Source organism: Camelus bactrianus, chromosome 15 (assembly GCF_048773025.1).
Source record: "Camelus bactrianus isolate YW-2024 breed Bactrian camel chromosome 15, ASM4877302v1, whole genome shotgun sequence".
NCBI lineage: Eukaryota > Metazoa > Chordata > Mammalia > Artiodactyla > Camelidae > Camelus > Camelus bactrianus.
The window spans coordinates 55,134,687-55,144,927 of record NC_133553.1 but is presented as its reverse complement, the minus strand read 5'-3'; positions in this window follow the sequence as shown (position 1 = coordinate 55,144,927).

Below are 10,241 nucleotides of genomic sequence, written 5' to 3'. Positions count from 1 at the left end.
AAGTTTTTGAGGGAGTTGTCTGGGGATCAACACCTGTGGGGGATGGAAGGAAGCAGTGCAGGGTGGGGGAGAAGATGGGGTGTAATTCAGGTACAAGGGGGCCTCAGCGAATGACGTGAAGAGCTCTGAAGCTGAAGTAGCCCTTCAGAGTGTCCCTTAGCAGGGAGGGAAAGAAGCCTTTATACTTTATACCCCTGCATTGGCAATCATTAGGTGAGTGCTGCCCTGGGGACAAGTCGTAACTTTGGGCCAGTCAGCTCATTTTTCAGCGGAGGGGCAATTAACATAAAGGGCTGACAGCCCAGAGCTGTCAGTGGCCACCCATCTCAGCAGGTGGGAGGATGTCAGTCAGCCCTGTAGGGAAATTTGGCTAATGCAGCACACCACCCCCAATAACAATAGAGTTAAGTAGAGAGTTGGTAGTCACTGGGTATATTCTACCAAAAGATTTCCAGTTTGGATAAATCAGGCCAGTTGTATTGTTTTTGCCTCTATTATTATTTATTGAGGAAAAAACCCCAATCTTTTCTTTTTGATTCAATGACTAAGATAATTCAGCTGTGTCCATAATTAACAATTTCTAGTGGAAAAGGCTTTTGGTAATCAGGATTATTGAGAAGATAAGTAATCAGAATATCTAAATGTAATCATTAAATAATTTTATTTGCTAAAAAAGAATTTTCTTTCATGGAGTAAGTATCTTAGGAAGGTTGAGGACAAAGGAATTATTGATTGCATCAAATTTATATTATATTGCCATTAAGGTTACTTTGATGTTAAAACTTTGTACAATAGTCTCTATAATTCATTCACTAACAAAATAATCTCTAAAATCATTATAAGAGCAAAACAATGCAGGTTTCAAAATATTTTGATAATCAACCAAACCCATTTGAAGCACATGGGAAAATTTGATTATATCATGAGAAAAATTAATTTACTTTTGACACAAAAGTCTTTTTCCAAATTTCTTAAACAGTGAAAATATGCTGACAATTTGGTCTGTTGGAATCATACATTGTAATTGCTATTTGAAAGATTTTAAAAGTCTGTTTAAAATATGTTTTTCCTGAAAGCTTAAAAACTTAATTCGTGAAGTTTTTCACTTTTTAATGACTTTTTTTTCCTTCTGAGATTTTTTTAATGTTCAAAATTATGGACTTTCAAAATAAGAGAAAGAAAGATAAGAAAAATTTTATGTACAATAAAATGTTACTGAAATTCAGTATGAATTTGTTACTAGTTAAAATACCAGCTATTCTTAAAGGTATTCAATTTTATTACTCCTAAGTAAGAAGAGGCTGATAAAACGCTTTCAAACAGACATTCAACAGGAAAAAAAAATCTTTGATAAGTAGATAAACTGATTTATAATTGTTTATCCCAAGGTAGCTGTTTCAGATTTGTTGAATGTGATTCTCAATCTGTGTAATATCACCTGGGCTTTATCTACAAATATACTGAATAATAATACTGGAGCCTCAGAGAAGTAGTCTTCACATTTTCAACTCAAATATCTGCCAAATTAAAAATTTTAATTTCACATACTTCTGTTGACATCTAAGATTTTTCATTATAAGTTTAAATAGTTCCAAAGGATATAATTTTGGCATGTTGTAAATATTGGACTTTTTGCAATATTGCTCATACTTCATTCTTTTAAATGATTAAATGGAATGTAAATATCATAGCAATTTGATACTCGCTATATTAGAGTAATGCACGCTACATGCTAGTGTAACAAATGAACCGCACAACTTCAGTGCCTTGATATAATAAAGTTTATTTCTCCTCCATATCAACTCAATGAGAAGGCATTTCAGACAGAGCTTCTTCCTACATCATGCCTCCATCATTCCTGAGGGTTTCAGAATCCTTTGATTCAAGCTAGTGGACAGGAAAAGAGAATGTTGAACCATGCATAGAAGGTTTTTATGAGCCATTCACATTCCATTGACTGATTCAGTCACTTGATCACATCAAACCACAAGAGCTGCTGGAAATGTAGTTTAGTTATGGGCCCAGGAGAAGGAGGAAATGGGTTTGGTGAACACACAGCAGTATCCACTGTAGTTAACTCCTCCGATTACTGAGTATCCTTCCTCTTCTCACACAGGAAACCTACTCACCCCCTTTCCCAAGTAGACGACCCAAAGTTTCATCTGTCACTGCATTCATCTCGAATTCCAGGACCTCTCAGTGGTACACATCCCCTCTATTAGAATCTGGATTTAGATTCCTCTGGTCACTGCCACCACCCCTTCTCACCTCAGCACACACACAAACACACACGAGCACAAACAATAAAATGGTGGAGCAGGGACAAGATAAATATAAGTTCACCCATTTGACAAAGGGAATAGTAGAAGATAAGAGCAGTTACTGTGTTTATAGAGGTTAGGAAATCTTGCAGGGTCAGTACTATGAAGAGCCCCTACTCTGGCAGCAGAAAATGTTTCTTGATTGGGTTTTGATTCTTCTCACCATGAAGAAGTCCATTGTTCTCTGTGGCCTCTGGCTCTACACAGATTCATCCCTGTCCATGTTCACCCATAGTCACCTCTGACATGGGCATGGCTTCCTTTAGATGGTCTAAAGACTATGGCTTTTAGCTCAATATATTCTGTACAGTATATAAAGTTGTATTTGACTGAAATTAGGTTAGCTGACAATTAACTAAAGACTATTCTGGCAGAGGGGTTATCCGTGGGGTTTTACCTTTGTTGGATGAACCTGTTTGCTTATCCAATGAGACTATTCAGTTTTCATATTCTCCTGAGTTTACATCTGTTTTTCCAAGTCTCGGGACAGCTGAGGAAGAGAGTATAATTTAGGTTGTGACTTCTACGAACTTATGCACACTAAGGTAACATACTGTTTTTCAGGAGAATTGAACAAATTGTATATATAGAAAATACCTTCACACTACTACAACTTATATGAAATGTACTAGGACAAAACTATAAACATATTTATGTTAATGTATAGTGAATAATACACTAAAGAGGCCTGCAGACTTGCATGATTTCATCTTTTATCTTTGTCAGTCAGGTTTTCATATGAAGTCCCAGCTATAAAACTTTGACTAGCCAACCCCGACATGTGATATTCTTTCCTTTGTGCCTTTTTCCTTTCACAAAGTCTTTTCCTTTGTACCTTTGTTAAGCTATAAAGGAAAACGAGATTAAAATGAATCCTCCTCGAATGGACTATTTGAAGATTATAACTATTTTACAAGAAAAAATTTTATATACTTAAGAAGATTTTGAGACTATATTTTAAAAGTTCTGCTAACTTTCGATACTTAAAATGTTTTTGTCATTTTGAAATGTCTATATATGTGTATATATAAAATTACCTTGAATTTTGGAATGATGATATGTGATTATCTCTTATGATAGGCACCTACAGTAGGGAAATTAACTATATCTGGGTTGATAGGGTTTATAGCTCATAATTTGAACATGAGCATCTTCAGGATTTTGGGAATTCTTAATTCATCAGATAAAATAATAAAACCTTATATAAAGGTGTTTTGCTTCATTTCTTTGTTGCTGCTCACTCTATACTGAACATGAAATTCACCTCCTGCTGCAGTAATTAGTTCATAATGTTTCCTGAAAGCATTTATTGTCTCACTAAAAGTGTACAAAACTATCTTCCTAATTGTTGACCAAATAGTAAAAATATCCAAAATAACTGTTCCACTTTAGATTTCACAAACACATTTCTTATTAGGCAGATAACTGACAATATGAATAAGATTTTCAAAGTTAGGTTTTTTTTAGATTTATTATTCAGATAATCTATATTTAACTATAGTTTTTATTTTTGAACCCATTCATTTCTTATGAATCCATTTTTAGAATTGCAAAGGACCTTAGAGATCATTATGTGATTTATATCAAGTCAAGTGTTTGAACTAAAATTTCTTTTTCTTTTTTTTAATGGAGGTAATGGGGATTGAACCCAGGATCTTGTGCATGCTAAGCAAGTGCTCTGCCATTGAGCTATACCCACCACCCTTAACTGAAGATTCTTGACTCTCTTCATTATGTTGCATTTCCTTCAACTCAATAGATGATTTTAAGTCTGACATCATTTACATTTATAAAAATCTTTGCTAATGCCTTAATTTAAAACATTCATGGTACTGTTAAGTACCTTGCTTTACAAAGAAAAATAAAAAATCCATCACCAACTAATATAAGTTCCTTCTCTTAAATAAATATCAACTAATTATATAAGTTCCTTTTCTTTCGCTTGACATTGACTTGCTCTTTTCATATATTGGGATTTTATACACATTTTATGTCCCAATATTGAGTGCACACATACATATCTATGTAACTTTCATGGCTTTTAGACATTCTGTCATGTTATATAGCTTGACCATTTCCACCAAATTGGATGTTAGGTTGTCTCCTAGTTTTATAAACTTTTTTGGATTATTTTCTTGGATATACTGTCATAAGTAGTACTTGCTCAAAAGAAAATAATTTTTATGGTTCCTGCTATGTATAAGTAGATTGATTTTTAGAAGCGTTTTGTGAATTACACATAACTATCAGCAATGTATGATTGTATCTGTTTCCCCATAGACCTGTTAACTTTGACTTTACATATTTAAGGTTTTGAAGAATAAAAATACAGTTACTCATTTTTTACTAAAATATTTGAAATGGCTTTATTTTGTGTATAAAGTCTCTTCTGAATTTTAGAGTGAATTTTAATTTTTGTTAAATTTAGTTATTTCTCAACATTTTGTAAGTTTAGCTATTTTCACATTACAGATAATTCGTAACTTTACTTGCTCTATTTGTCTATTGATAAAACAAGCAACATTAAATAGAAACCAAATTACTATTTTAGTAAATCCAATTTTATCTGCAAAGGATTCTTTAAAAGAATGGCATAAACCACAACCATATCTTATTTATCTTTCATAGCTGAAGGACATTTTCAGGTGGAAAATATAATTTCATGGCTTCCTCATTCTATTTGTAGCATATTTCATTACTATATAGATCACACATAAATTTCCAAAATGTGAAATTGGTTCTTTATTGCCTCTTAAAATGTTACCTATCCATCTGATTTCTAAGTCTTAATACTTTTAGAGATGATATTCAGTTAGTCAATAAAATATAAATTAATTTTACTATTCTTTTGAAAGGAAAAATCATCTTGAAAAAATAGAAAATAGAGGAAAACATACTAATATCTTTGGAAGTACATGTATTTACAATGGATCTTTAGTCTGAAAATTTGTCATATAAAGTACGCATTTTATTAATAATGCTATGCCAATTGAGTTCAAATCTTTTCTGTTGTTGGGGGAGGGGAGTTCACAGTGTTGCAGGAAGGGGGAATGACTCATCTCAACCATCCTTTCCCTTATTCTAACAGAATTCTAGGCAACATATTTAGCTGAAAAACTGCATTTCCCAGACCTTTTGTATATAGGATGCCTCATGTAACATAAGACTTGTTCAAACAGGCCTCTGGGAAAGCTGTCGTTGCTCTTCCATCTAATGATGGCTACAGCCCCAGCAGTAATCTTGGGGCCATGACAGAAAAGCCAGAAAAATTTCAGGTACCTAATATTGGGATTAATCTTTCAGCTTAAAAAATACATATGTTTCTCTTTTTATAAGTAAAATGATCTCTGTATTGAGAATCATCTAAATATTGGTTTGCCACTAATCAACTATGTTTATTCCTTTAGCTAGGATCCTCTAAGCCTTACCTATGTGGCCAGCTAACTCTGAACTTGGAACTATTTGAACAATTATTCATTTGATTAGTGCAATGACTTCACCTGGCTACACAAAAGAATCAGATATAAAAATGTAGATTTACTAAATTGAAGATAATGGTTTTCAAACTTTAGCTCGCATCAGAATCCCTTCTTAAAACATAGATTTGGTAACGAGATGCTTGGTAAAACATGGATTGTTGAGCTCGTCTCCCAGAATTAAGAGATTCAGCAGATCTGGAGTGACCTGTTCCCAGGTGATGCTGATGCGGCAGGTCCAAGGTCCACACTTTGAGAAACACTGGTCAAGGGAACAACCTGGACACCCAGGTATTAAAATACCTTAACATGAGTATAAAGGTTGAAGGCAGTATCGGAAACCCATAATTGAGAACTGGTAAGATTACAGCTGTTCCCTCTAAGCTCTTTATTTCCCAGCTTCAGTTTTCCAGAATATAAGTGAGGGCTTTGTGCATCTTCTCTTTGTATGCACTTTTCTCTTGCTTTCCTTTTAGTGTCTTGGGGTAAATGTTGTTGACTAGCTTAAGGCAAAATTTCAAAATAAAATCATTTTTCCCTTCAATTTTTCTTTCTGCATCCTTCATCCTTCTCTTAACAGCTAGTCTTTCTTATCCCTAAGTACTTATTAGGCTCTTCCTCCCACAACCTCTACTGTGTGGCCTTTCTAACTTTGCACCTGCTGTGAATAGTTCTCATCTATGCTCCCAGGCTTAACTGCAGCACTCATTACCTGAGTTGTAATCTTTGTTACGTGTTAGCTATTTGAGTACATTTCTTCCAGTTGCTCACCAAAAAATAGGAGTTATTAATCTTTCTATTGGTGGTTTTGGGGTGGGGTGATGTTTCCAGGGAAGAGGGTCTCATTGTGCTTTGCTGAAGAAGAAGATTGTCTAATAACCTAGATTCTCCTTTTCTCCAGGATTCAAGAGTCTTCAGAGACTTTTTGAACAATCCATTTACTTCCTATGTTACTTTAGATGATGACCTCATATTCTCTGGATTCCAGTCCACCCCTGTAACCCACTAACACTTACAGCAGACTTAACCCTTAAATGTTCTTTTGTTGACCTGAGAGGTTGGATTGTGGGCCTCATTGTTCCTTGAGTTTATTGCCTGGATTGAGGTGGAAATTATTATTCTGAACCTGCCCTGGATCTAGACTCTTTATTGGTCAAACCAACCTAATAAGGGGGTTTCTCTGGGGGAGTTTAGATAGGGCTGTAAGAACTAGGATTCCTCCTTATATCACCTACCAAACTGTGGCCACATAACTAAGTCTTTATGGACTATTTATCATGAACATATGCTTCTCAAGGCTTTACACTTAAAAGTAATGCCAAAATTACTACATCACCATTTATGAATTGCATTTTTCTGTTTGGATAGAAAAAAATGGGCAAGAGCAAACCGCTCTTTAAAGTTAATCAATACTTTTACCAAACCAATCCAAAGGCCCCCATGTAATTCTTAACTTTTTCAAACTTTATGTAGCATTCCACACTGCTGACCATGCCTTAATCTTTTTTTTTTTTTTTTTGTAATTTGGTAAGTTGAAGTTCATCTTTTATCAGTTTCATTTTTTAAAATATAGTTGACGTTCAACATTATATTAGTTTCAAGTGTGTAACATAGTGGCTGGACATTTATACACCTTGAAATGGTCACTACAATAAGTCTAGTAACCATCTGTTACCATACAAAGTTGTTAAAATATTGTTCACTGTATTCTCTATGCTGTACACTACATCCCCATGACTTATTTCATGACTGACAGTCTGTACCTCTTAATCCCCTTCACTTAATTTTGACAATTACCCCACTCCTTTCTCCACTGCAACCACCAATTCTTCTCTGTATCTGTGAATTTCTTTGTTTTGTTATGTTATTGGTTTTTAGATTTCACACATAAGAGAAATCATATGGTATTTGTCATTCTCTGTCTAACTTATGTCACTTGCATAATACCCTCAAGGTCTATTTGTGTTGTTACAAATGGCGAGATTTCATTCTTTTTTATGGTTGAGTAATATTCCATTGTGTATATATACTACATCTTTATCCATTCATCTACCAACAGACACTTAAGTGGCTTCCATATCTTAACTTATAAATAGTGATGTAATGAACAAAATGGTACATTTATCTTTTTGAATTAATGTTTTTGTTTTTTGGGGGAAAAATATCCAGTAGTGGAATTGCTAAATTGTATGGTAGTTCCATTTTTAATGTTTTGAGGACCCTCCATTCTGTTTTCCATAATGGCTGTGCCAATAGTGAGTAAGGGTTAAGTTGATGAATATTCTCTTAAGTTCAGCTGCATTCTATCAACTCTGCTTTTTGTTATCTCTTCCTCCACGTTTAATGTTTTTGACGGCATGTGTTACACCTTCTTGTTTTATGCATCCATTAACTACTTATCTTTTAAACTTTAAAAACTTTTAAACTTTTACTTGTCTTTTAAACTCCCTACTAGTTTTGTAAATGGTTGAGCTACTACCTTTACTCTATGTTTGCCTTTACCAATGAGATTTTTCCTTTTATAATTCTAGTTGTGCTCTTTTCTTTCTGCTTAGAGAAGTCTCTTTAACATTTCTTTTGAAGCCACTTTATAGGGCCCAGCAGCTCACTTCCCTCTGGTTACTAGAGCTACATGCTCTATGGCACCCCCTATGTGGGCTGTGTGGGCCCCTATTTGTGATGGGGCCAACTATTCTGGGCACGATTGTCATCACCCAGCACCCAGGCCTGCCTTGTGCAGTGGCTGCTGACCCACTAATGGGCAGTGCTGGGTCCCTGCATGGTGACTGCTCGGCTAAGGGTATCCCAGTACTGGTGCTGGCCTACTGGTGGGCACTTAAGTCCCGGCACTAATAGGCTAGAGGGAGGACTTTAAAATGGTGCTTACCAGCAGCAGCATCCTTGTGATAGAATGAGCACCCAGAATGGCTGCCTCCACCATCCTTGTCTCCAGGGTGAGTTCCAATTGCCTCCTGCCTCTCTGGGAGGCTCTCCAAGATCAGCAATGGGTCTGATTCAGGATCCTTACTTCCTCTGAGCCAGAACTCAAAACATACGAGATTTTGTGTGCACCCTTTAAGAGCAGAGTCTCTGTTTCCTACAGTCCTCTAGCACTTTGGAACTCATGCTTCATTGGTCTTCAGTGCCAGATGTTCTGGGGTTTCATCTTCCCAGTGCAGGATCCCTGGGCTGGGGAGCTCAAAGTGGGACTCAGACCCCTTGATCTTTGCAGAGAACCTCTGCCATTGTGATTATCTTCCCATTTGTGTGTGGTAACTACCCTCTACTCAGGGGTGTGTGTATTGACTATACCACATGGATGTATCCCTCCTACTTGTCTCGCTGTGGTTCCTTCTCTATATTTTTTCTTGTAGAAAATCTTTTCTGCTAGTCTTCAGGTTGTTCTCATAGATAATTGTTCTGTAAACTGTAGTTTTTGTATGCTACTGGGAGGATATGAGCTCAGGGTCTTCCTACTCCACCATCTTTGCCATAAACCTAGAAGACCCTTAAAAGGCTGTTCTCCCTCCATTTTTCCTTAATGTTGGCATTTTCCAACATTGTTCCCATATCTTTCAGTACTCCCTAGCAGTCTCTCCCTTATTATTCTCATTAATGTTAATGGCTGACATCCTATCTTCTTCCATTACTGATGGGAACTGGGAGAAGAAACACCTGAGACAAAGTTGAAAATGTAGGCAATAAAATAGTGATAGATGCTAACTGGAATGGTATTAGTACTTATAATTTTAAACTCTTAAGACTAATAGTCTCCTTTTAAAATTTTAAAATATAACAGATAAGGTGAAAGTCTCCTCTGACTATTCCCCCCATTTCTTGTCCTCCATTTTTCTCCCCAAAAGTAACCACTACTAGTAAAATACCGTGAGTTTATTTATTTATTTATTTATTTTAACATAAATGGTATAGTAGTAAACATACTATTCTGGAACTTGTATTTTTCTTTCATGAAAATGTTTTGAGAGTCTTCCATGTTAGAACACATAGTTCTTCCTCAAGAAATAGCATTTACCATAGGATATATAAAAGAAGTCATGCCTAGGATTCCTTGAAGACTTTGAACTTTGGTGCAGATAGGCATGTAGTTTGTCAGAGTGATTCCAAAATTAAAATAATGCTGGTGGTGGTAATAGCTCATTGGCTTTCTGACTTTTAAACACATTGAATATTCTCTGTGAATCTGACGGTGGCTGTCTTTGACTGGGCTAGATGTGAACAATGGCCCCAGCATATCACATATGAGTTGATGATGGCAGTGAGATCCATCACTCAATCTTGGAAACCTAAGGAGAATGGTTGAATCACTGAATTAAAAAGTCTTTATATGGGATCTCCCTTTGTTCTCTGATGGTTGGATTCCTTAGATTACACACTTTATCCATAATGAATGCTCATTTACAAATCCAACTTCTATGAATGGTGA